A 25922-nucleotide genomic window follows, 5' to 3' on the forward strand; every position below is an offset into this window, starting at 1 on the left:
TTTTTTTTTTTTTTTTTTTCTTTTCTTTTCATTGTCTGGGCCCTGGGCCTGCACCTCACAAATAAACCATCATCATTTTAATCCTTGCCTAAGGCTGTGTTTTCTAGAGGACCCATGTGAAGACATTACAATAAGCCATTATTTGAAGTGATGTTAAGACTGTATTGTTTATGAATATTTCTTATCGTCTATATTGTGGTGTTTTGACGTCTTAAGAACGTTTCTGGCTGGGGAGAGGCTGCCCCTCATGAGACTAGCCAGTTAGAGATAGCAAAGGGCTCAGCTGGGAGTGTACGTTTGACATACAAACTTAGCCTGCAGACCCCAGGAAGCAGTATTCTTTGGCCCTACTCCTCCCAGGGCCAGGTACCAGACAACTGGAGACCACCCGCATAGCCCAAAGCCTGCCAAAATTCCTGCCAAAATTATTCAAATTTGCCAACCCTACCTAAGCTGTTTACCTGCCTTGCCTTCCTCTTCCTGTGGCCTCTGCTCTCCCTTGGCTCCTGCCCCTCTGCCTCCTGACCACCCTGGTGCTTCCCCATGTGGCCCTGTGTGGTGTGGGGTGCCTCGCGTGTCTAAGACCTGTGAGTGTAATAACTTTGTTTTCCTGGGTCTCTCCTGCAGCTCCTCTTGGGACTGTACCCAACTGACCATCACATAAAAGAACTCTGAACAAAGACTTTTATGACCCAGAAAAACATTCACATTTTATCCACAAAGCACATTTATAAAGCAACATTAATATGTTTCCATTCATGTAAAAAATAAACACAAAAGAAAAAATTTGGAAGAAAAATACTGACATGTTAATGGTAATTAACATTGGAGGTAAGATTTTGGGGAGGGTATTTTTCTTTTTTGTGCTTTTTATATTTCGGAATTTTTTACATTTATTAAAAAAAAAGCCCATTTGGGACTTTGCTGGCAGTCCAGTGGTTAAGACACCACACTTCCACTGCAGGGGGCACGAGTTCAATCCCTGGTTGGGAAACTAAGATCCCACATGCTGCGTGATATGGCTAAAAAAAATAGAAGAAAACAAAACCAATTTGTACCAGTTAATCTATTGCTGTATTACAAACTACCCCAAAACTTAGTGGGCTCAAACAATACATTTTATTTGTTCGTGATTCTGTAGGTGTGCAGTTTGGGCTGGGCTCAGCTGGGTGGTTCTGCTGGTCTTCCAGAGCCATTCATGTGGCTCCAGTGGTCTAGTGCTTTCCTGGGGCTGTCTGGTCCAAGGTAGCCTAACATGTCTGGTGGTGGGTACCGACCGTTTGCTAGGCCTCTCTCTCCAAGTGCTCTTTCATCTCCAAAGTGCCGGCTGGGGCTTGATTAAAGGGCAACAGCAACATTCCAAGAGGGCAGAGCTAGAAGCTGCAAGGCCTCTTAAGGCCTAGGCTCTGAGGTCACCCAGTGTCCCTTCCAGCCCAATCTATTGGGCAAAGCAAGTCACAAGGCCTGCCCAGATTCAGGGGTGGGGAAAGACTCCTCCTCTGGCTGAGAGAAGTGGTAAAGTCATGGTGTGAAGAGGCTAGTGTCCAGGAATGGAAAGAATGATCAGGTTCTCTTGGTAAACATTTGCAAGCAATCTACCATACCATTTTAAGGGATTCTTCTAAAAGTTTCTTCTAGTCTGTGTACCTATATTGAGACAATAATAATGGTTAACACTTTTGTATTGATTATATTGTACCAGACTCAAGACTGTTTGGACTTGAAAGAAAAATTTTTTTAAAGTATTAAGCAAGTCCTATGGTGAATATTTTTCACCAAAATAGATTGGCTGTTCCTCTCCATCAGTTTGAATTAGTGAGATTTACAGCATATGTATCAGGGAAAGAAAACTTCTTTAATTTAGTTCCTGGCTGCCAGACAGATTGTCAGATTTGTGCTAGTGATTAGAAAAATGAATTTCTCACAAATCTGCAGTTAAAACCCTACCCGCTTTCCATTCCTGATTATGTGATAGGATAGGAACCATCTCCCCATAACTTAATGTTATTAGATTAGCAAGAAGATGTCTAACATGACTCAGTGTTGTTCTTGAGAAATAATTAGCTACCTAAGTGGGTAGACCTCCATGGAATACAAGTATATCTCTTTTTATAACATTTAAATTTGGAGGCTTAATTATCCAGTGAAAAATAGTTACTTTAGCACTTTAGTCCATTTGGCTATATATTGACATTATTAAAATGCTTTCCTGGTCTTTATGCAAATTGCTTTTTTAAAAAACCAATTTATCTCCTAGCAACCCAAAGTGAAATAAGCACCGAAAAATGACATCTTAAGAAGACTTTGGGCTCTTAATCCAAGTAAATTCCTGGGGCTTATTTGTGGATTATCTGAATGAACAAATGGTAGATTTGTGCCTAGAGGTATATTAGCAGCTGAGTCACTCTCTAAACTTTTAAGCAGCTAATTAAATAGCCAAGTTCACACAAATAAACAGTAAAATGTAGTACATTTGGTCACCAATTCCAGTCTGTAAGTATGCACTCAGTTGAATGGGAGAACTGACCGTGAAATTACTCATCTGTACTTGAAAGACTTGCCCAAGCTCTGGAGTCTGGGGAAGCTTCTTTCTCTTTTCTCTTTTTAGGGATGCACCTTAGCCATGGGGTGCTGGCAGCCACCTCACCTCCCAGAGCCTTAGCTTCCTCCTCTGTGAAATGTGCCTGAAGTCTGTGTTCTAGATTCTAGGTTGAGAACACAGAGTTGGATAATGGGTATGAAAATGCCTTATTGCTAGACATCCCAGAGCTGAAAGCCATGGCTCTTCCTATGGATGACATAGCACTTAGGATGTAAGCTACAGGCCCAGCAGTGACCCGGCAGGTACCACCCCACCCCTGCCTGCCCACCTCCCTGGACGTGAGCTGTCAGGCCCAAGGGGCCATGTGTCCCTTTGCTTCCTGACTCAGTTGCCTCTGCCATTGGAAGGCACTCAGACCCGCCAACTCCAGCTGGCTGCCTCAGGAGGCATGCCACTCCATCTCTGACCCCAATGTCTGGAGCCGCAGTCTGGGGAGAGCCCTGCTTGCCCTGTGGAACGTGTCACTGAAGCCTCGTAAGTGGCGCTCAGGCTCCTACTCTCCCTGCTGCACTGTGGCCACAGGCTCCTCCTGGTGGGAGGACGGACAGTCCCCTCCCCACACAAGGCTGTGTCCAGCTGGTCGTGCTCCCAGGGCTGCTGCTTTTCAGACCTGCTTAACTTCCACAGAAGGGGATGCGTGAGACTGGATAGGGTCAGAAGTTTGCCACTCCCCTCCTCTAGCAAACGACCACTTCCCTCAAAGCCCGTTCTCTGCAGTGACTTGCCCATCTGTTTTTGTTTTTGTTTTTTTCAGGGTTCCTTGAGAGTGATAGAAGCCAAATTCAATTCCACAAGTTTTGTCCAAAATGGAATTTTTAGGTTCAGGCAGTACAGCCCCCAGAAGGGCATAGACAGACTGGCTTCGGGGATGACCATAGCCAGGCCACTTCTGGTTAGAGTTCCCCAAAAGATGAGCCTGAGACAAGGACATGGCTGCAGGTCATTTATTTAGAAGGTGTTTCCAGAAAGCCCAAGTGAGGATGTAGGGGAAAGTAAAACAGGGAGGCAGGAATAGCCATGAGGACACACGTGAGTGTTGAGTTACTGCCTCGGACAGCTGGGCTCTCTGGCAGGGACCCTGGAGAAGCCAGACTCTTCCAGTGCAGGCTGGGGAGGCTGGGGCAGTTATCCACAAACTGTCTTCCCCTGCTGATTGAGGGCTGCCCCTGGGAACCTAAGCTTCGCTGTACCTTGGGGTTGTCTGCTGGGGAAAGCCCAGGCAGAGAAGAAGAGAGTGGCCAGGACTCGAGGTGGGAAGCTGGCCCCAGGATGCTGCTGCTGCTGGAGAACCCAGGTGGGCCAGAGGTTTTGGAGTGGGCACAGGCTCCTGCTCTGGGCCCAGGTGCCCTAGGGACTCTCTGTCTCTTGTCTGTCTGTGTGCCTCTCTGGTTGCTTTGCTCCTTCTGACAGCAAGAGGGCTTTCTTCAGGGAATTTGATCTCAAGCCCCTCTGGGCTGATGTCCATCACAGAGGACTTTTTTGGCTCCAGCCATCAAAGTCCCAGGGAAGGACTCTGATTGGCCTGGTAGGATCGTGTGACCATCCCTGGGCAGTCCAGGTGATGGAGGATTATAATTGGCCCAGGATAGGTCACTTCCCCACGCCTGGCCAGAGGGATGGGGTATGTTCCCAGAAGTGGAAATGTGAGGCCAGAAGAAGCTTTTGAGCACTTTCCTTCCCCATTACATGTTAGCCAGGACCACACAGCCCACCTGGCAGGCTTCAGACACTTTGAACTTTGGTAAGGAGAGTTTGGGGACTTGATCCCTTCCCTCTCAGAAGGCTTCTGGACACTAAATTTAAATTAACCCTTTTCTCCCCCCGCTCCACTTTTATTTCCAACTGACCAAGGACTGCAAGTTAAGAAGGTGCTTAAAACTCATAAAGTCCATCTAGTTGGGTATGTTTCATGGTTTCTGGGGAAACTCTTCTTCCATTTATCAGGCATGAACAAAATTTGGAGAAAAGATTTTGACAAAGGATGTACTACCACAAAAGAGTGAATGGGAATTTAAAAATATTTTTCACACCTTTAGGGCAATTGACGTTTTAGTTAGAGTCATGCTTTCTCTTCCCTTACTGGAAATAAGACTTTGACTTGACTGACCTAGTGAATGTTAAGGGGATCCTTTCGTAGCTCAGAGACAAGTACAATATGCAGAAAACTAGTGGTAAAAACCAAGGAGACATTGACTGGAGTGAAACTGATTGTCCAGAATATCATTTTCCATGTGTAATAAAAAATGTGTCTTCTCAGAATTGGACGTCCTTTCATTCTTGCCTTCAACTAATATTTATTAAGTATCCAGCAGGTTCTTAATAAATTGTGTTGACAGAGGTCAATAACATTCCTGCTTTCAAGGAGCTTACTTTGAGTTGGGGAGACAGAAGATAAGCGTGCATGAACGAAAAGACAAGAAATGCAATAAAACAGGAAGTGTTCAAGGAAGTCTAAGGATGATCTGGCCTTTGAGTGAAATCTGAGTCTTTGGTGTGATGAGTTGGGGAGAAGCAGCAGCTCAGGCAAGGCGCAAGCGAGTGCCAGGGCCTTGAGGCCGGAGGCGGTGTGGGCTGCTCCGGAACTGAAGGGGAAGCACTGGTGTCGGGTGTGGTATGTGGGGAGGGGGCGATGGGGGTGGGCAGAAAGGCATTTCATCACAGGGTCAGGGCCACGGTGGAGTGGGGATTTTGATCTCACTGCAACAGGAAGCTGTTGGAGGGCTGTGAGCAGGGGAATGGCACATGTGGTCTTGGTTGTGAAAGGTCATTCTTGCTCTTGTGAGGCTAACCTGCAGGAGTGCGGCTGAGATGAGCGCGGCCCAGCTACTGGTCTGGTCTGCTGCGGGTGGTGGCAGAGGAGAATCCAGAGATAGAAGTGGCAGCACTTGTTAATGGGTGGGATGGACAGGGTGAGGAATGGGAGGAGGGTGGCTTCCCTTGGCTCTTCTTCAAAGAAAGCACAGACCACTGGATACCGGGTAAGCCTGTAGCCACATTTGGCTGCATTATGAACTGTCTTCTCTGAGGCACTGACAATACCTGGGTCCTGTCCATGTTATCTTGAGAAAAAAGAAAATCCAAGTCAGAGAATGACAGAAAATTTAGTGCTGTTAAATGAAGACAGTTTAATTGCAGTTGAAATGTTGTCTCTGTGCCAGCAAACAAGTTTTACTCAACCACTATCCTTAAGTGACCCGGGGATTTATTTTCATCATTCATAGTAGTTGAGCTACGCCAGAATTAGGTTTTGATGTGAGTTTCAATTAAACAGCTTCAAAGCCTGTGGGTTTGGATGCATATGTACTATCAGCAGCTCTCAGGTTGCATCCTCTCCTCACCTGAAGCTGAAAGTGCTTTTGGAAAACCCTGTTACCACCTCCCTGCTTCCCCCCTCCCTCCACCACACACAGCCATCCGTGGATTCTCTGGGAAATCACTCCTTTCCCTGCAGGACTCTGTGATGGGGGAGCACAGCTTCCCATTGGCATTCAGGACTCTCCGGTGAGCACAATTATTTTTAAAATAGAAAAAAAGCATTTGGTGATTAATGACTATACCTCTGATATATAAGCCATTTCCAAGGCACTCTCACACATAATATGTCATTTGTTCATCTTAGCAGCTCTGTGAGGTCAGAGAGGCTTTGTCCTTTTATTCCCTCATTCTCCTGTCTGTGCTCAAATTCCCCCAGATCAAAAAAGCCCCTACTCCTTCCCGTTATTTGTGCAGTCTACAAATTCTGCTGCCAAAGAGCTGAGTGGGAAAGGAGGTGATTGTGCAGGGCACAGAGTCAAAGGAAACATGAGAAAATCCTTCTGTTATAATTTCAAGTAAAAAGAGCAGGATGCAAAATTGCCAATACAGTCTGGTAAGACTGTACTCAACATGCACGTGTGCCTAGAAAAAAAAGACTTGCAGGAAACATTCCATAGTGTTAACCACAGTTGTTTTGGAATGAGAGGATTATTTTTACTCTGAATTTTTAATATTTTCCCATGATTTAAATAATGAATATTTGTAGTAGATATGTATTGTTTTGTTCATTCTGGAAGAGCATTTGGGACCTTTCAGAAAATTCTTCCCTTGCTTCAACCCTGTGCTCCTGCTGAGGGCCGCCCATGACTGCATCCTACCTGTCTGGCTGGAAGGACGGACACGTACGTGACTCAAATTGAGCCTAGTAATGCCACCCGGTTCCCTGAGCCCAGTTCAGGCACGGGCATAGGAATCAAGCCAGGTCACACACAGTACGTCCTCTGGTCATAGTGAGTCAAAGAGGAAGACCGGAAAGAGGGTCGGAGCGTTGCAGTGTAAGAAAGACTCAGTATGCGTTGCTGGCTTTGAAGATGGAAGTGGCTACAGGGCAAGAAAGGCAGGCAGCTTCCAGCAGCCTGAAAAGGCAAGAAAATGGACTCACCCTCACACTTCCAGGAGGGAGCAGCCCTGCCAGTGCCTCGGCTTCAGCACAGTGAGACCCATTTTAGACTCCTGACTTCCAAATTGTATGGTTTTAAGCCATTAAGTTTGTGGTCATTTGTTGCTGCAGCAGCAGGAAACTCATACAGAAGGAGAGAGCCCACCTCTAAGTGTGGGGAGCCTGGGCTTTGTCAGGACGCCAAGGCAGAGCAGCAAGCTGGCTGCAGACCCCACCTTGGGGGGGATTTGGGGGGAACCCCGGCTTCCCCATTGCAGCTGCCATATTCAGGGGGACCTGTCAGCGATGGTGCTCCAAGCACACAGTTTTAGTTCTAGGGGTACACACTGGGCCCTGGGATTAATGAACTGAAGCTAGAGAGAGTCAGTCGCTCTGGGGCGACACAAGTGGGCCATCTTCCCAACCATGTCCTGCAGGAATAGGGCACCTGGGGCGAAGGAGCTCTGCTGTATGGGAGCCATCAGCAGACAGGACGTCAGCTGAAGGGTCCAGGGGCTGATGCTGAGTACTCCTTCCGGGCAGCTTGAGCCCCAGGGGTCTGGGGACAGGCCAATGCTGGGTGCTCCCCCAGCCCCCATTTCTACCTCACAGACACTGAGTTAAAACCAGTCAAGGTGAGGAGAAAGGAAAGTGTTGTTGGAGTTCCAGGAATGTCACTGAATGAACTGGGGATAAATGTCTCTGTCGTTCGATCAGAGAAGTTCTCTTCCTGGGACAAGAGCACAAGTGGAAGCCCTCATATCACATGTCCATGATGATCATTCAGAATACCGTCAATCTAACAAGCTATTAACCTCCTCACTTGAGAGCTGCACCGTCAGAAGAAAAATTTTAAAATATGTTAAAATTTTAGATATACGTTAAATATTAACCCATTAAAATAAATATGTTAAAAATATGTTTGACTATAGTTTTTACATGACAAAGTTAGCGAAATATCAAAGATGACCAAATTTAATTATTGTGTATGTGTACACATTTTGCTGATGGGTCAGTAGTGGATGGTAAGTAATAAAATAGAGATGCATAATTCATAGATTACTTACAGCATAAAGTTTATATTTTTTTATTTTATATTTTTTAATATATATATTTTTATAATTTTTTATATTTTTTATTTCAGCAAAATTATTCTATTGTCATAGAGATTTTCATATAACTTACATATTGTATGGACGTGTGATATGAGGGCTGATATTAGACATTTCTCGAGTTAACCATAGACATTTCTCGAGTTAACCATAGTTCTTAGATTTTTATTAATTTCAAATTGGAGAAATTTTGTGAAGTGGTAACTACTAAAGTCATCAGTACACCTCAAGCAACAGAGTGCAAAATGATCATGAACTGTACGTGTCACGTTCGCATATTATAATGGCATCAAATATGATAAATGATTGCAGAAAATATAATTTTATCATATAAATTACTATCATCTATTTAGCAATTCTAGCCATCTCTTAAAGCAGTGTCTAGATTTATTCAATATTTCTTAATTCCTCCTTTCAAGTCTTTCAGTGCTGGGCTATTATAAAGAAAACTGAAAATATCAGTAAATGGCTCAACTTTTTCACATCTCTACTCAACTGAGACTATTCCTAATTCGATAATAACCAGAAAATACTCTCTATAGAAACTAATTTGGGAATTACTTTTATGTAGATCTTCATAGTTATCCAATTATTTTTTCCTTGTGTTAATTTCTTTATATTTTACTGGAATGCCACATATTTCACGTGTACTTTCTTCTTATTTTTTTAATAATTAAAAAATGAAGTAGCTACACAAACTATTCTTTTCTTTTTGAAGCTTTTGATAATATTATTGAGAGCAAGCAACAATGTATACCAAGCAACAGTGGATAATGCAAATTCAAGATTATTTCGTTTTCTACCCATTCGTTTTTTTGGTGGAGCTTTTGTTGTTTTGCTTAACTTTTCTCATATTTTGTTTAAACTGAACAGCAATTAGTTGGCCTTCCCGTTGTATGCCTGAGAGAGGTTGTAAGGTCAAATTTGATGTATGTTTGATCAAGCTCTTCCCGTTTTGGGAAGATCCAGAAAATACTTTTTATACTTGCTTAATTATCCTGAAGGACACATCACTAGGGACCAACTTGAGATCATGTGTTAGTGACAAATCTAAACTGTGAGTTACATGTGGGATGTTTCTGAATTTTTTGACAAAATTCTGGCCCATACACCTTTTTGCTTATCAACTATGTGCCATTTTCATAGACTTACTCTTAACAATCTTTCAAATCAGTGCCTAAAATTGAAAGTTCTTTTTCCAGTTCTTAAATCAAAAACTGTACTTCTAGGTGTGAAAACAATGCAATATGTTCTTGTTTTCTTCTTCAACAACACATATAGCAAATGTTTCTTGTTCAGTATGACTTTTGTCAGTGGTTGCACTGACAGCTAGTTGCATTGAGTAATGTTTACTTATGTTTTTATGTTACATATGATTGATTCTCTCACTTTGTTTCCTGCTACATTGGCAATTTCATTTAAAATTATTCATCCTAGATAGTGATTGCTTGTTTTATTACTTTTACCCGTCCTAACATAAATAAAAATTTTTTCCCATGCTAACATAAAAATTGGAATTATTTCTATTAAACCTAGAAAAATTGTATTGCCTTCTATAAATATTTTTCTGTTACTACAGTAAAAAGTACCATAACTCTTGGATAAATATTGGACCCAAAACAATATTTTTTCAGAACATCACATCAGAGTTCTAAACTGGCATTTACTTGTCATTGTTGACCATGATTGGTGGTTTGCTATTTATTCAGCCTATTTTTAAATTTCTGGCGCTTGCATGTGTACTTTTTTCGATGTGTGCAAGTGACATTTTTTATTATTTTAATAAAATATCCAAATGTTTCTGGTCACAAGTAACTTCTTTGGCCAAAGTTGATCTTGAAAATTGGTTGTGAATTACATAACACATTATGTAACAAAGACACACTTTGTCTTTCTCCTTGGAATATGAAAACCTGCTTTTAGAGGTTATTTTTCCATTTGAAAGAATTTTGCTATAAAATTAAAACTCTTGAGTTTTTTGCCATACTCATCCAATGAAAGATCATATTAGCTGATTTGAATTGGATTGTGTTTTGCTAGAAACATTTCCATGCTGTCAAAGAGGGTTTGACACCAGTGTTAGGACTGTCCCACAATAAATGAGTGACACTCCAGAGAGTTCATCTGTCTCATCCAATTTGCTAATGTCATGAATGGATTTTTCTACATCTTCCAATGGATAGGCCAGAACTGCACTGGCTGCTTCTGAGTTGTGAATTCGTTATGAACAATCCTCTTTTTCATTCTCATTGCTTTGATAGGTAATTAAATCTTCATGTAATAAAGAATATGAGGTTCCAGGGATTTCATCTAAGCTCTTGAAGTTGTGCATTTTATTTGAATAATTTTCTTGTTCATTTTCATTGTTTTGATCAGTAATTAAAACTTTATTAAATGTAGAATTTAAAATATCTTACTAGCAAATTTTAGATGGGTCATGCCTGACACAGACTTCTCACTTTTATTGCTCTTAGCTTTAAAAAATTTAGACCACTTATTTGAAGGTATTCTATTTATTTTTTCTTTTCAGTATTTTTCTGAGCTCCCCTTTCTGTTTTTTATTCCTATCATGATCTTGCCTTATATTTATTCTCAGTGATTTAAAGATTAAAAATAGAATGTAGTTGTACTTAAACTAAATATAATTTAAATATATTTATATCAAAAAGCAAACGAAAGCAAATTGACAAAAAATGAACATTTTTCATGTTTTTAAGTTACTTTCTTTTAAAATAGTAAAAATACCTATTACAATTAAAAGGGAAAATGGAAACTATCATAAACGAGTGTAAAAAGTGAAAGTATTTTTTAAAGTTGAACTTTTGTTTAACTTTGAAAATTTAGCTACTCATATTAACTAGTTTACAAATACAGGATTACTTTCCGTTCTAGTGTTCAGTGTCCGGTTAGCTGCAAGCACAGGAGTTGATGCCACACTTCATGCATGTTATATCTAGATCCATATATACGCAAATTTAAGAGTAATGTGAATTATTTAACTATTGCAAAATGTTTTTCAGTACGTCTGGGTCACAAATTGGAATATGAAGAGGAACAGGAAAATGGACCCTCAGCATCACAAAGAATGCTTCATTATGCAGGAACCTCTCTCGTTTGTCCTATCTAGGAGAATGCATTTGACAAGGTAATTAATTAGTTGTTTATCTTACCTAAGCATTTCTGCTGCCCAAATCCTCCCCTGTTCTGAAGCTGTGTCTATTTCCGACATCTACAGGTACAACCCCAGACCTTCATGGCATTTGAGCTCTGGTACTTTTTGTTTCAAGGACATAGAGCAAGAGGTGTAGAGAAGTGTTTCTCTAGGGCCTGAGCCACGTTATTCACCTGAGCGGATGTTTATAGAGTTGCCGGTGGCACAATACCAGCATCACCTGTCAGATCTCCAGTGACAGAGGCACCCATGTGTTCTTTAAAACATTGTGTGTGTGTGTTTGTGATATGCAGAGCCCTCAGAAGTTCGGAATCCAGGACAGAGTCCCCTCTTGCCTGAAGCTAAGGGTGGTATTGAACTTTAAATACTTTTATGGATGGAGAAACTTAGTTTCTCCATCCATCTTTTCTTCCAGTCATTTACTCAGAAAACCCCTACTTTTTGAGTACCTCCTGTGTACCAGGTACTGTGCTAGGTGCTAGAGGTTGGGGCCTTTTTGAGAGAAGGCCCAACCCTTTTTTGGAAGAAAATAGGGAAGGCTGTATGGATGGGGCAACATCAGAGATGTTTTTGGGAGTGAGAGATACCCAGGGAGAGAAGAGGGAGAAAGACTAGAGTGAACAGTTTGTGCAAATGTACAGATTCGTGGAAGGACTTTGATGTCTAGGTTTGAACAAGGCTGGAGGGCAGTATCCCAGGGAGCCAGGAGCACAATAAATCTAGAGAGGTATGCTGGAGCCTATTTTTGAATGGCCTTGTTGCCAGGTGAAGGAGTTTGTACTTTATCCTTACAGGCACCAGCATGACATGATCATAGTGTTGGGGAGGAATATCTTTTCCTCTACCCTCTTAGGTTCAGTGATGGGGATCATGCAAATTAAACTCATAAAAGCCAGATTAGCAAAAGAAATAACAGATTTAATTAGATACATACAGGAGAGTTCACAAAGAAATACGATTCAAGGAGATGGTTAGAATTTGTGGCTTATATACATCTTACTGGGGGAATGGGATGGGACAGAGGGATACTTCTGGGAGAACAAATGACTCCTTAGAAGAGGGGGAAAAAAGGGCACTTAATGGAAAAGCAAATGACTTTTTGGAAAGATAAATGGGCCCTTAGGAGAATAGATGGGAGATATGATAGTCTTGTGGCAATGTCTGTTTGGGTCAGAGAAGGGAAGATTAGAGTTGCTCTGGGAGAGGGGATTGATGACCACTGAGTTCTTGTGGGAGGCTTTGCTTTTAGTCAGATAGGAGATTTCAGGAACTCGGATGTCTCAGCTCAAAATAATTTTACAGTGGCTTTTTCTGAACCCCTTCAACACTGTGGAGATTGCCTTAAAATGGGAGAGAACAGAGAAATCTAGAAGACCCCCTAGGACACTGTGGATGAGTTCGGGCAAGAGATTTTGAGGCTTAGATCAGTGCTTCTTAAAGTTTAACTTGTACGTGGCACATCTGGGGATCTTGTAAAAATGCAGATTCTGATTCAGAAGGACTGGGGTGGGGCCTGAGATTCGGCATTTCTGTCGTGCTCCCAGGTGTTGCTGATGCTGGCGGTCCATGGACCGCACTAAATAGGCGGCCTTTCACCACAGCAGGAAGTGCAGATGGGAGAAGAGAAAAGGTCTTGGCTTCAGCCGTGCAGTAGCATCACTTGGCCTGCATCCAGAGCAATCACATCTGAATCTTTGGGGGTGGGCCTAGATGTCAGTGTCTTGTAAAGCTCCCTAGGTGGTTAAAACTGCAGGTAAGGTTGAGTGGCCCTGTCTCTGAGCCAGTATCAGCGGATTACCCTTCCGTAACCACACCACTCCCATCCCTGTACATTAAGTTCTCTGGCTTCTAACGTCAGAGCTGATTCCCGGCAGCTTGCATGGAATGGCTTTGGGGAACTGAAAGACAAGCTGAAGACAGACGCCAATAGGATAGAAATCATGACCATTTTATCTCCATCTTCCTTGTTGTTTGTGATTTTGCTGTCTCACAGAGTCAGAAAGCAAAAGCAAAAATCTGCTGTTGTTTACCACAATTGGGTAAACATCCTTGAACCCTGAGCTGCTACTGCTCTCCACAGAAGACTGAGCTAGACAAAAAGCAAGAATGAAAAAACAAATTGTGTCCCTTTGTGTTCAAGAATGTCAGTTGCTTTTTCTAATTACAAAAATTATACAGGCTGATGGTAAAAACTTTCAAACGTGATGGACAGGTAAAACCCAGAAAGGGGCAGTCCCCAGTATCAAGTTGTTTTATTTTAATTTCCATTTAAATAAAAGAACTCAATTGTGAAGGCGCCGAAGCTCCAACACAATTGGAACTGAAAACAGCATTCTTGTCAAGCTTCCACGGCATCAGCCCATTAGCTGTTCGTTTTCCAAACTTTCTCAAACCTGAAGCAGCTCTCATCGTCTCACCTGGAGCTATCACTACTTAATGGTCGTGATTAACTCTCCAGCTCAGAAGGCAACTGGTTATTAAATAACAACCTCCTGCCACGTTATCTTTCTCCAAAACAATGCGCTCACAAACCCCAGTGTTCTCCTCACTCAAGCTGTGCTGTAGCTCTGGGGCAGGTGCACAAACGGATTCATCCCCAGGCAGGCACCGCACCTCCAACCAGCTCCTCCCACTAGAGATTTAAGAATATGTTGCAACAATTTCTAGTGATTAAACGCTCTTTCTCTGGTTAAAAAACCCACAAGTTCGTGCTATTGATGAAATGTTAAATCATAAATCTGTTAATGGAATTAAGGAAATAAAATATAGATTATTTTTAAAACATTGAATTGGCACAGTTGTGGGACATATGGGGGAAGCTATTAAAATTCTGCGAATTCTTGAGCATGCCAGAGGAAGACTGGAAGGAGAGGCGTGTAGGACCGACGAACAAGGCAGCTGGCTCCATTAATCTGAGATGGAAACAGAACCTCGGGATCGGGGTCCATGCTGGGTTAGGACATGCACACCTGTAGGAAGCCTGTCCACTTCATTAGAGCTAAAGGGAGATGGATCATTTTGGATGTATCTGTCTCAAAAGGATTGGGGGCTGAGAGGCAATGAATGAATGAAGGCGGGTGGGATGAGATAGCTGGTGGTCTGGCTCATACGATAAATTAACAAGGAGAAGATAATTTAATGGGTGATGGGGAGTGTGATCACAGAGGCCCATAGATGGAATATTTTAGCCAAAAATGATACTTTGCAAGTTTCTTATTTTATTTCCCCACATAAGGTCAAGAGGAAAGTTCTATCAGTTGAGATCTAACAAATTTAGTCCCTTTTCATACTCAGTAACCTCTCTCTGTACCCCACTGTTTCCTTTGATGCAGTTAATTCCGTTCACCTTCTTGGTGTGTCCTGAGCTCTCCAGCTGATAATCCTCAGAAACTCTCCTCAGGAATAGCCCACCTGCAGGGGGGGAAGTGAATTTTCAAGTTGAGTTCAGTTTCCCACAGTGCATATCACTCTTGCAAGGGGATTTCTTTCCCTTTTGATTAATGATGCCATTTTGCTTGGAGGAGCTGATCTGCTGATTCAGGATCAGGAATTCAGGAGCTCACGTTCCAAGTGAATGTTTTTCACCTTTTGGGTGCTCTTTATTTACTCTTCAGAGAGTTCTGTTAGTGTTCTGGAATACAAAATTCTCCCCATTCAGCCATTTCTCATCTTTCTGACCCATTGCCTCACTTCTGTAGCGTCTGTGAAGCAATTCAAGCCACAGCGATGCTGATGTCGAAAATAAGTTGGGATCAAAATACGAAGCGGTATGTCCCTGATGGGAAAGGGAAAAAGAGCCGTGTATTTTTAGATCCACTCTAATCAACCACAATTGCCTGGTTAATTCAGGTAGAAATGCAGTCTCTTTCCACCTAAATGATCCAGGTAATTTAGGCTATGAACTTTGGTGTGCTCTGGTAGACACTGATTATAAATGACTCGCACATTAGTCATCCAGTAATAACTAAATACTTTGAAAAAAATTGTTCCCATCAGACGTCTTGATTTCTTACTATTTATGATGATCAAAAACTCATCATGTACGGGGCGGGGGAAGGATAAGTTGGGACAAAGTGAGAGAGTGGCATGGACATATATACACTACCAAACGTAAAATAGATAGCTAGTGGGAAGCAGCCGCATAGCACAGGGAGATCAGCTCGGTGCCTTGTGACCACCTAGAGGGCTGGGATAGGGAGGGTGGGAGGGAGGGAGACGCAAGAGGGAAGAGATATGGGGACATATGTATATGTATAACTGATTCACTTTGTTATAAAGCAGAAACTGACACACCATTGTAAAGCAATTATACTCTAATAAAGATGTTAAAAAATAAAAAAAAACTCATCATGAAAGCACTCCAAATTTATTGTTAAGTGAAAGATACAAGGTGCAGAACAAGGTACATAATATGCTGCCATTTATGATAAAAGTAGGTGGAGAAGAATATAAATCTGCATTGGATTGTAAATGCTTTAAAAATCTCTGGAAGGAAAAAGAAACAAAAAACAAATCTAAGAATGCTTGTCCCCTGTTGGGAGAGATGAGGAATTGGCATCCTTTGGGAATTTTTTAACATTTGAACCATATGAATGAATCATTTGGCTACCCTGGTGGTGCAGTGGTTGAGAGTCCGCCTGCCGATGCAGGGGACACGGGTTCGTGCCCCGGTCCGGGAGGATCCCACATGCCACAGAGCGGCTGGGCCCGTGAGCCATGGCCGCTGAGCCTGTGCGTCCGGAGCCTGTGCTCCGCAATGGGAGAGACCAGTGAGAGGCCCGCGTACCGCAAAAAAAAAAAAAAAACCAAAAAACAAATAATTATTTAATTTAAAAACATCCATACCAAGTAATTGGTGATTAGTGACTAAACAAAGGAGGGGCACCTTTAGATACCCCACCAGCTTCTCTCTAGTATTTGTTCCTTGGCTGAAGGGAACAGTTAAGGCAGAAATAAGGGCTAATGCATTTGCCTTCTCTCCCAAGCAACTCAAGAAGAAAACTTGACCATCGAGCCTGAGGTAGCAGGAAGAACCCCCAATCACATAGAAGGTTGCTGGCCAGCCTATGGAGTGTATACCCCCAAATCTTGTGCCCTGATGTGCACTCAAAACTGGTTTAAATGGCAACTTTTATGTTATATATATATTTTATCATAACCTCAAAATTTAATATACAAAAACCCATTTAATTATGTATTTTAAATGGGTAAATTATATGGTTGTGGGAGGTGTATCTCAGTAAAGCTGTTAAAAAAATCAGAGAAAAAAACCCTGCCTTTCTTCTCAATTGTAAGCTCTTTGAACACACTAGTATCCCAGCGCCTTTAGGAGGGCTGGCTCGGCAGGGTGCCAGTAAATGTTTGAGGACTGAATGATGATTCACATTAGCCATATGGATAGTTCAAATTCACCTACTAATTCTCTCTGGCTTATATTGGAAACCACCTCTGTATAATTATCTGGATCTCCATGACAGGAATCTAGTCATTTTCTTTCTTTTACAATTTTTTATGGTTAAAAACAAAACAGAAACCATTTTACGTCTCTTCTTAAGAAGAAATCACGGGCTTCCCTGGTGGCACAGTGGTTAAGAATCCTCCGGCCAACACAGGGGACACGGGTTCGAGCCCTGGTCTGGGAAGATCCCACGTGTTGCGGAGCAACTAAACCCATGCGCCATAACTGCCAAGCCCGCGCTCTAGAGCCTGTGAGCCACAACTACTGAGCTTGAATGCCACAACTACTGAAGCCCAAGTGCCTAGAGCCCGTGCTCCGCAACAAGAGAAGCCACTGGAATGAGAAGCCCGCGCACCACAACGAAGAGTAGCCCCAGCTCGCCACAACTAGAGAAAGCCCGCGTGCAGAGAACCCAACACAGCCAAAAATAAAATAAATAAGATAAATTTTTTAAAAAAGAAGAAATCACAACTCAACAATAAAAAAATCAAGTAACCCAATTAAAAAATAGGCAAAGTGCTTGACTAGACATTTCTTCAAAGACAATATACAAATGATTAACAAGCATATAAAAAGATGCTCAACATCACTAATCATCAGGAAAATGCAAATCAAAACCACAGTGAGGTATCACCTCTCATCCATCACAATGGCTACTATCAAAAAGCCAGAAAATAACAAGTATTGGCAAGGATGTAAAGATATTGGAACTCTTGTGCCCTGTTGGTGTGATTGTAAAATGGTGCAACCCCTATGGAACACAGTATGGAGGCTCCTCAAAAAAGAAAAAAAAAAAAGGAAGAACTACTAAATGATCTGGCAATCCCACTTCTGGGTATATACTCAAAATAATTGAAAGCAGGGTCTTGAAGAGATATTTGAGTACCATGTTCATAGCAGCACTATTCACAATAGCCAAAAGGTGGAAGCAACCCAAGTGTTCACCTACAGATGGATAAAAAAAATGTGGTATACTCATACAATGGAATATTATTCAGCCTTATAGAGGAGGGAAAACCTGTCACATGCTACAACGTGGGATAGACCTTGAGGACACTCTGCTAAGTGAAATAAGCTAGTCACAAAAAGACAAATGCTGTATGATTCCATTTACATGAGGTTCCTAAAGTAGTAGAATTCACAGAAACAGAAAAAGCAGAATGATGGTTCCCAGGGACTGGGACAGGAGAAGAGGAATGTTGTTTAATGAATATAGAGATTCACAAGATGAAAAAGTTCTGGAGATCCCTTTTACGACAATGTGAATATAATTAAGACTGCTGAGCTGTACACTTAAAAATAGTTACGAAGGTAAATTTTATGTTATGAATTTTTTACCAGATAAAAAAAGGAAATCGGGGACTTCCCTGGTGGCGCAGTGGTTGAGAATCTGCCTGCTAATGCAGGGGACACGGGTTCGAGCCTTGGTCTGGGAGGATCCCACATGCCGTGGAGCAGCTAGGCCCGTGAGCCACAACTACTGAGCCTGCGCGTCTGGAGCCTGTGCTCCGCAACAAGAGAGGCCGCGATAGTGAGAGGCCCGCGCACCGCGATGAAGAGTGGCCCCCGCTCGCCACAACTAGAGAAAGCCCTCGCACAGAAACGAAGACCCAACACAGCAAAAATAAATTAATTAATTAATAAACTCCTACCCCCAACATCATCTTAAAAAAAAAAAAAGGAAATCAGCTGTAAGATTGTAAAAGATTGGTAATTGCTGAAGCTTAGTGATGGGAGGAGGCTCACAGAGGTTCATGAGGCTGCTGTCTCGATTTTAGAGTGCTTGAATTTTCTGTAAAAAAAGTGACTGAGAAATCTGGATTTCTGAGGATCCACTGAGGATCTGGATTTCCGAAACGTCCAAAGGGTTTGAGAATGTGTGAGCCTGGGCTGCAACACTGGTTTGCACGTGGGTCACCTTTGGCCACGGAGAGAGTTCAGCGCTGCCCATCAGACCTTGGACCACACCTGCTAGGAACCTAGTCAGCAGCAGTAGGCAGCCCATTTTTACTTCTCAGGTTCCTCTAATACGCGACAGTAATCTGTGCATTACCCTAACTCTGTAATTCTCTATTGGAAAGATGCAAATAAACTGATTATAGGACATGTATTTCTGATCTATTTTATTTACCTGATACCTGATTAAAAGTTTCTGCCTACCTTCCTAGAATCAGCAATATCAACAGTCTTGATGTTTTATTAAGCTTTCCAAACACCATTGATCCCCAGCCTGAATACGTTGCTTTGTTACCATGGCTTTAGTCCCAGTGCAGCTTGCCGGGGATATTTGCCAAAATATTCTTGGATTCATTCGTAATCCATTTAGTAACTTACATTTGAAGGATAATTATTTGTGTAAGATATTAACCACATTATTATGCCCGTTGACGGCTACCTTGGTGAGCTGGTAAATTATATAAAAAGAACAATAAATAACGATGTAATGTTAACCAAATATGGAAGATTGAAAGGATAGGCTAGCTCTCATCCAAAGTATCTCTACGTTATGCCAAATTTCCAGCTGCAAATGGAAGCGAGTGCACATCTGGATGTTTTATTTACCTGCTGTCCAAATGTCTATACATTTGGACAGATCACAGAGAGATGGATCATTTTCAGTGCTGCGGACACAGATGTAACCGTAGGCGATTCAAAGAAGAGCACACTTAGCAGATGATAAAGATGATGCTGAAGAGAAAGTTACAGGGAGAGAAGTCCAGGGGATACGGATATAATATGAGAGGATGATATTCCAGAAAGTAATAATGATAGGATATTTGACATATACACATACAGGCACATAGTGTCGAACTTAGAAAAAGCAGCATTGTCGGACATGGAGGGTTTAATTGGGATCCCATTTAGTTTACAGTGGTCTTGTATCACCTTCTTTACTGGGGAGGGGGTAGGATGAGAGGCATGAAAAGCATTTCTAAGTGCAATATTCCTTGCCGTTCAGCCAGCTGACTGAGCTCTCTTGACACTGGCTCATGAATTTCCAGCCCTTGAGTTATGGGTCTGAAATACAAATTGCCCCCCCAAAATAATAATAAAAACAAAGGGTATGCAATTTTGTGTGGTATTTCGCTTCTGAGGTCAGCAGCATACTGAGAAGTCAAGTTACCGGGTGTTTCTTTCCACTTCAGCCGTTTGTCAGCAGATGCCACAGAAATCTGAGCTGTCCCCCTTGATCTCTGTCAGGGGCGGCTGTTGGCTTTGATCTCCTCCTCTGTGCATGACGCTTGCGCAAGGTTTCCCTGTGTAACTGTCTGACTTCGGGTTGCTATTTTAGTTTAAAAGTTAAGAGTAGTGCTGTTTTGTTGTTTTAACCACTGGTGTCCTCAAGCCGGTCATCCAGGTAAAGCATTCGATTTCCCAGCGACACCTGGTCAGTGAGGTCAGCAACGTCGGCCTCCTTGCAGTTTTGCACATACGTGAATTGCTGAATTGCAAGGAGACTCGTGTCGTGGAAGGTTCATAAAATTGTCGCGAATCTCACGTTGCCAGTGTCTGTGTAGAAGACATCAAGGCTAGTGTGCAAAAGCACACACCTCATTTCCCACAGTCTGCCAGGTCCACGTCCCTCAGCTTACCTCCTTCCAAGTGATCACCCACAAGGGAGGATGATTAGAGAAAGGGTACCACGCATGTGCGCACCGTCTTCTCCCTCCCAGCGTTGTTCAGGTGCTGAGATCTGTGCGCGTTTCCCAGCTGGTGGCGCCTCCAGAGCCCATCCCCCCCAAGTTAGCATAAGGTTCTCAATTGGGACCTTGAAATCGCACGTATCAGGGAAAGGGGGTCGACATTTTGGGGGGCAAACAATGTGCGCAGTGCTTTGGAAATGTCTCTTGTGCTGTCACCATCCCATGTCACACACGGGAAACTGGGGCTGACGGTGCTAGTGATTTTCTTCCCGTTCTTCACTATTTTTAGGCTCTTAAAGACTCTCACTTTTTTTCTTCATTCTGTGATAGCAAGGAACTTGGGACTCTCATAGCTGTGTTCGCACTTGTGTCCTCAAATTCATGGTCAAGCTTTGCCCCAGTGAAGGCCAATGGCAAAGGCTGGGAGGCAGCGGTTGGAGTGGGAAAGAGGGCTGGGAAGATGGGCCGTGTTCACAAAGCACTTGAGAACACACTTGAGTCCCACAGAGCACTTGGGGGTGGCGACAGGATGAGCTCCCTCCCGAGGGAAGGACCACAGAGCAGTTATTTTCCCCATTCCAGCCTCTGGCATTCAGCTCAGCATCCTGTAGAAGTCCGAGAACAGTGGAAGACCATCGTCCACCCGTGAGGATGGGCCCTCCTTCCGTCCTCAGGGATGGGAGGTCCTTAAAAGCAGAATGTGGTTTTCAAGGAGCAGCACCTTAGGTGACCCTGACGGAGCGGGCACACGTGTGGGATGGATGGCAGACTCTTCCTTTGTGACACACGTCACCATGTGATGAGCACATGTTGGCAGATGTTGGCCTGGTGTCTGTTGAATGAATGAGCAGAAGACCATTTTTACTGGGGGAGCTAAGAAAGACCCTCTGTGGTGGCTGTGAAGGGAAGCAGAGGCCCGGGGTCGAGAGGTGAGGCTGGTCCAAGGGAAAAGGCAAATCCTCATCCTGGAAGGGAGTCAGTCACAAGTGGGCGGCTCAGGCAGGACAAGAGGAAGACGTCAGGTGGGCCAGAGGTTCAGACTGCCAGGCGGAAGAGGCCCCGGGGCAGGCGCATGCGGGGTGGCAGTGGGCAGGTTTGTAAAGAAAGGAGCTGGGGGGGCTTCCCTGGTGGCGCAGTGGTTAAGAATCTGCCTGCCAATGCAGGGGACACGGGTTCCAGCCCTGGCCTGGGAAGGTCCCACATGCCGCGGAGCAGCTAAGCCTGTGCCACAACTACTGAGCCCACACGCCACAGCTACTGAAGCCCGCACACCTAGAGCCTGGGCTCCGCAACAGGAGAAGCCACCGCAGTGAGAAGCCCGTGCACCACAACGAAGAGTAGCCCCGCTCGCCGCAGCTAGAGAAAGCCCGTGCACAGCAACAAAGACCCAACACAGCCAAAAAAATACATAAATAAATCAATCTTAAAAAAAAAGAAAAAGGAGCTGGGCAGAGCAGGCCCAGAGCTTAACTTCCTGTGTTTGAAGGCATCAGGACAGGGAGGGAATAAAGAAGGAGGGACACGAAAACGAAAGAGAAATAAGAAGGAATGGAGAGGAAAGAGAAAGAAGAGGACACGAGAGAAGGGAAGGAAAGAAGAAGAAACGAGGAGAGAGAGAGAGAGGGAGCAAACATGGGAGGGAGGGAGGAGAGAAGAAAGGAGGGAAGAGAAGGAGAGGGAAATTTCCTCCTCTCCTGCTAAGGCTGGTAGGACATGATTATTTTATAAATCATCACAGAAGGTGAGGGAAAACAAACAGCAGAAGAACAGGAGCAGCTGGTCCGCGATCTAGCACGGGAGAAGAGGCCCCGTGTATCCATAATGAAGGAGTGAGATTGACAGGAAAAAGATGGGCCAGGCAGAAGAGGGTAAATAGTGGCTCCGGCTTATTTGTAACTTTCATTTTTAGGTAAGGATGACTGGCACATGGATGGCTTAGATGAAGGGGGCCCCCTGATCTTTAACTTCCAGGTCACATGGAGAAAACTTCAAGAAAATGCGCCGACATGGAGATGTCAACGTGAGTGACAGCCCCGCGTGAGGTGCCTTGCACTGGCTGTCTCCTTGGCATGTATCACTTCACAGCAATGATGACTGCCGTTTGAACAGAAAGACGCCCTTCCCTACCAGGGTCAGGAAACTGACAGGGCCCACCCATTAATAGAAATAACTGTCATTTAAAGTAAAATGCTTGGTGGAAAACTTCAGAAATCTATCAGATAACATGGGGCCTGTGATGGGGGCACCCATGAATCACGGGCACTCAGATACGGCACGGCGAGTGGCAAACAGTTACATCCGGAGCAGCTCATTCCGCCAGCCATGTGGTTTCTTCGCGCTGACGTGTCAGCGGCTTCTCCTAATTTATTGCCCACCTGTGTCTTAGTTAGGAGGCTTCCCTGTGGGACAGTGAGGGATGGGATCTGAATGAAAAGATGGATGGCAGCATAGTTTCTGATTTGATGACTTCTTACGGCAAAAACTCTTTGGTGATGGAGCTTCTTTGGCGAAGATTCTTTCCTGATAAAATAACGAAACCAGTCGTGCTCCCTGCTGAGAGAGGCTCAAAGCCTAGGACCTCCTCTGAACTTTCATGTGTCTTATTTTTTTGATGCAAATGAAATATTGCATTGAGATATTTGGCTACTCAAGAGGATTATATGATATTTAGGAATTTTTTTCTTGAACATTCAATAAATTTCTTAATTAGAGGGGCCTAAACTACACAAATGTTGGTGCTTGATGATATGCTTGCAAGAAATGGTCCTTTATGGCCTGTTTCTGGGTGTGTGATGTCCGTGGTTTGTGCTGAGGCTGGTGGTGTAAATAAAAAACAGGTGTTGCGCCCTCCATCGTCTCATGTGATATGATCTTTAGAACAGTGGTAAGGTGAGTATTAATGGGGCCCTATTTTACTAGGAGACAGCTGAGGTGTGGAATGGTTAAGGACTCTCCCAAGAGCAGCCACCTACCTCAGACTCCAGTAAATGGGGCCACCTTGAAAGGTAGGAGTTACATCCATCACTTTTAGGTGAGGAACCTGAGGCTCAGAGGTTGTTTGTACAGCTGATAAGAATAACAGGAATTCATCCATAGTTTATCATGCTCCAAAACCTACCGCAAAGAGCTTTCAAAGAAGACTGTTATCAGTCTTCTTTTGCTCTATAACAAGCCTTCACAAATCTAGTGACTTAGAAAAACACCCATTATCTCACAGTTCCATAAGTAGAAGTCCACTGGGCTCAGCTGGTCTCGGCTTAGGGTCTCACAAGACTGAAACCAAGGTATCAGCTGGCTGGGCTCTTATCTAAGGAAGAATCTGCCCATTCAGGTTGCTGGCAGAATTCAGTTTCTTGTGGTTGTAGGACTGAGGTCCCCATGCCCTTGCCGACTGTTGGCCAGTGTTGCTTTTGGCTTCTCCAGGCTACTCTCCAGTCCTTGCATGTGGCCTTCTCCACCTTCAGTCAACAGCAATGCATTGAAGCCTTTTTGTGCTTTGAACCTTTCTGATTTCTCTATCTGTCACCAGCCAGAGAAAAGTCTTAGATTATGTTAGGCCCACCTGGATACTCCCCCTATCATAAGGTCAACTGATTAGTAACCTTAATTAGAGCTGCAAAATCCCTCTGCCACATCACACACCATGATAACAGTAGTGATAGCTCGTCATATACACAGGCAGGGATTACATGTGAATGAGGGTCATCTTAGAATTCTGCCCACCACAGACCATGGGCTGGGACTGCTGGCCCTTGGGTGCTTAGCGGTCGGTGCACGCTTGGTTCGAGAGAACCCATTAACTGTTTTCTCCCAGAAGGCTGAAGCTGAACCTAGTTCTACTCAGGCCACTCATAGTTCCCAAGCAATAAAGGATGGCCAAATGGAAAGAGCACAGACCCAGGGATCTGGAGATCCAGGTTCTAACCCAGGCTCTGCCACTCACTCACTCGGGGACCCTGGGCAGGTGGCATCACTGTGCTCTCTGTAGTGGATAACTGCCTTAGAATCCAAATATGAATGTCTTTTAAGGTCCTGCCGTATACAAACACCCTACGAGGCAATGAAGGTGACCCAAGGAAGGAGTGAGGCACGCCACCTGCTCTCAAGGAGCTTATGACCTTGAATAGGGATACAGGTCACCAGCCAGAGTCCACAGACCGAGTTCTCCAACAACACTCAGCCAACAAGTCCTGTTTTCATCCAGCCTCTGCTCCCACGAATCTGACTGAATGACAGTTTACCACCTCGGCTGGGTGCAGTCACTCCCTATGTCACTCTTGTTGTCCAGCCTGCTGGAGCACTCCTTCTGCACCCACGGTTGGGTGCAGGCTCCTCCCTTATGTCAACATGGCCATGGGGGTAATAACACCAGGGCCACAGTGTGAAGGAAGAAAACTTTTAAATAGATCCCAGAACTCATATCTCCTGGAGTCCATTGGTCATGCCCTTGGCAGGGAGGGGCCCCCTTTTGGCTCTCTCTCTCCTTAGGTGTCCATCGCAGACAGCCACACTTAGCAGGGCCAGCTGGCTCCTCCCAGGAGTGAGGGGATGATTTTGATCATCTTCCTTTAATAAGAATTGATTCAAGGCTGTGTGCTTCCTCTCAGCCCAGAAGAGGAAAGAAACCCAGTCCCCTGACTGGTTTCACTGACAAGATGCGGCTCCGAGCCTGGCAGAGACATTCTGGAACATCAGCACACGGTGTTTAATTGTGTTGTGGCCTCAGCCTCTCCAGCCCCGAGCAGGCTTGGGGCTCCACGTTGCAAGACCACAAGGACACTGACATGTCCTTCCCGCTCCCAAACAGACACACAATCTCTTCCCAGGGACAAGGTCAGCCTCCACTTGTAGCTAAGGAGGAAACTGGGGGCCACTTTAAAATTGCAGGTTTCCTCATTTTTAGCCATCAAGTTTTCAGAAAAATAAACATCAGTGTGCGTTCAGCCCCAGAGCACCCAGTTAGCAGACGTAAACATCAGGTGCCATGAAGGAGTGTCCCAGGCCAAATTCCCTGGAAACAGACTCTGAGAGGGAGAGCTGCATGAAGACATGTCCTGGAGAGTGTCATTGGGAGCTGGATCTCAGAAAGTAGAGATGGGGCAGAAGTGGGCCCACCATGCCGGTGTAGCACAGGCCCCAGACGATCCTACAGGAGCTCTGAAGCCAGAATCTGCCCAAATCAAGGGAAATAGGCTGAACTTGGTCTCCCAGCCTCAGCCTGTCACTGGCAGCAGGCCCACTTGAGGCATGTGACCTTGAGCAAGTCTGTTCTCTGTGGCCAAAGACAATTGCCAGTGAAGGCTGCTGTTGTGAGCAGCTGGGAGATGAATGCTTTCGTCCTAAAGAGTGGAACTGGGCAGAATACTCCAGTATCCACTGCAAGGAGGCACAAAGAGTTACAGAAGGAGAACTGCATCCCAGGAAGACTTCCTGGAGAAGCAGCATGTAAGCAGCCTTTGGAGGACTTGTAGGATTTGGAGGAGGAACCACATTACAAACAATATGGGGCCAGGATCTGTG

General features: G+C 44.1%; 1 pseudogene; it reads left to right on the top strand.

Annotated features, from left to right (window-relative positions):
* LOC103089416 (40S ribosomal protein S27-like) overlaps positions 1-25922 on the top strand; it is a 124824-nt pseudogene that overhangs the window by 19899 nt on the left and 79003 nt on the right.

Source organism: Lipotes vexillifer, unplaced genomic scaffold (genome assembly GCF_000442215.2).
Source record: "Lipotes vexillifer unplaced genomic scaffold, Lipotes_vexillifer_v1.1 scaffold741, whole genome shotgun sequence".
Taxonomy (NCBI): domain Eukaryota; kingdom Metazoa; phylum Chordata; class Mammalia; order Artiodactyla; family Lipotidae; genus Lipotes; species Lipotes vexillifer.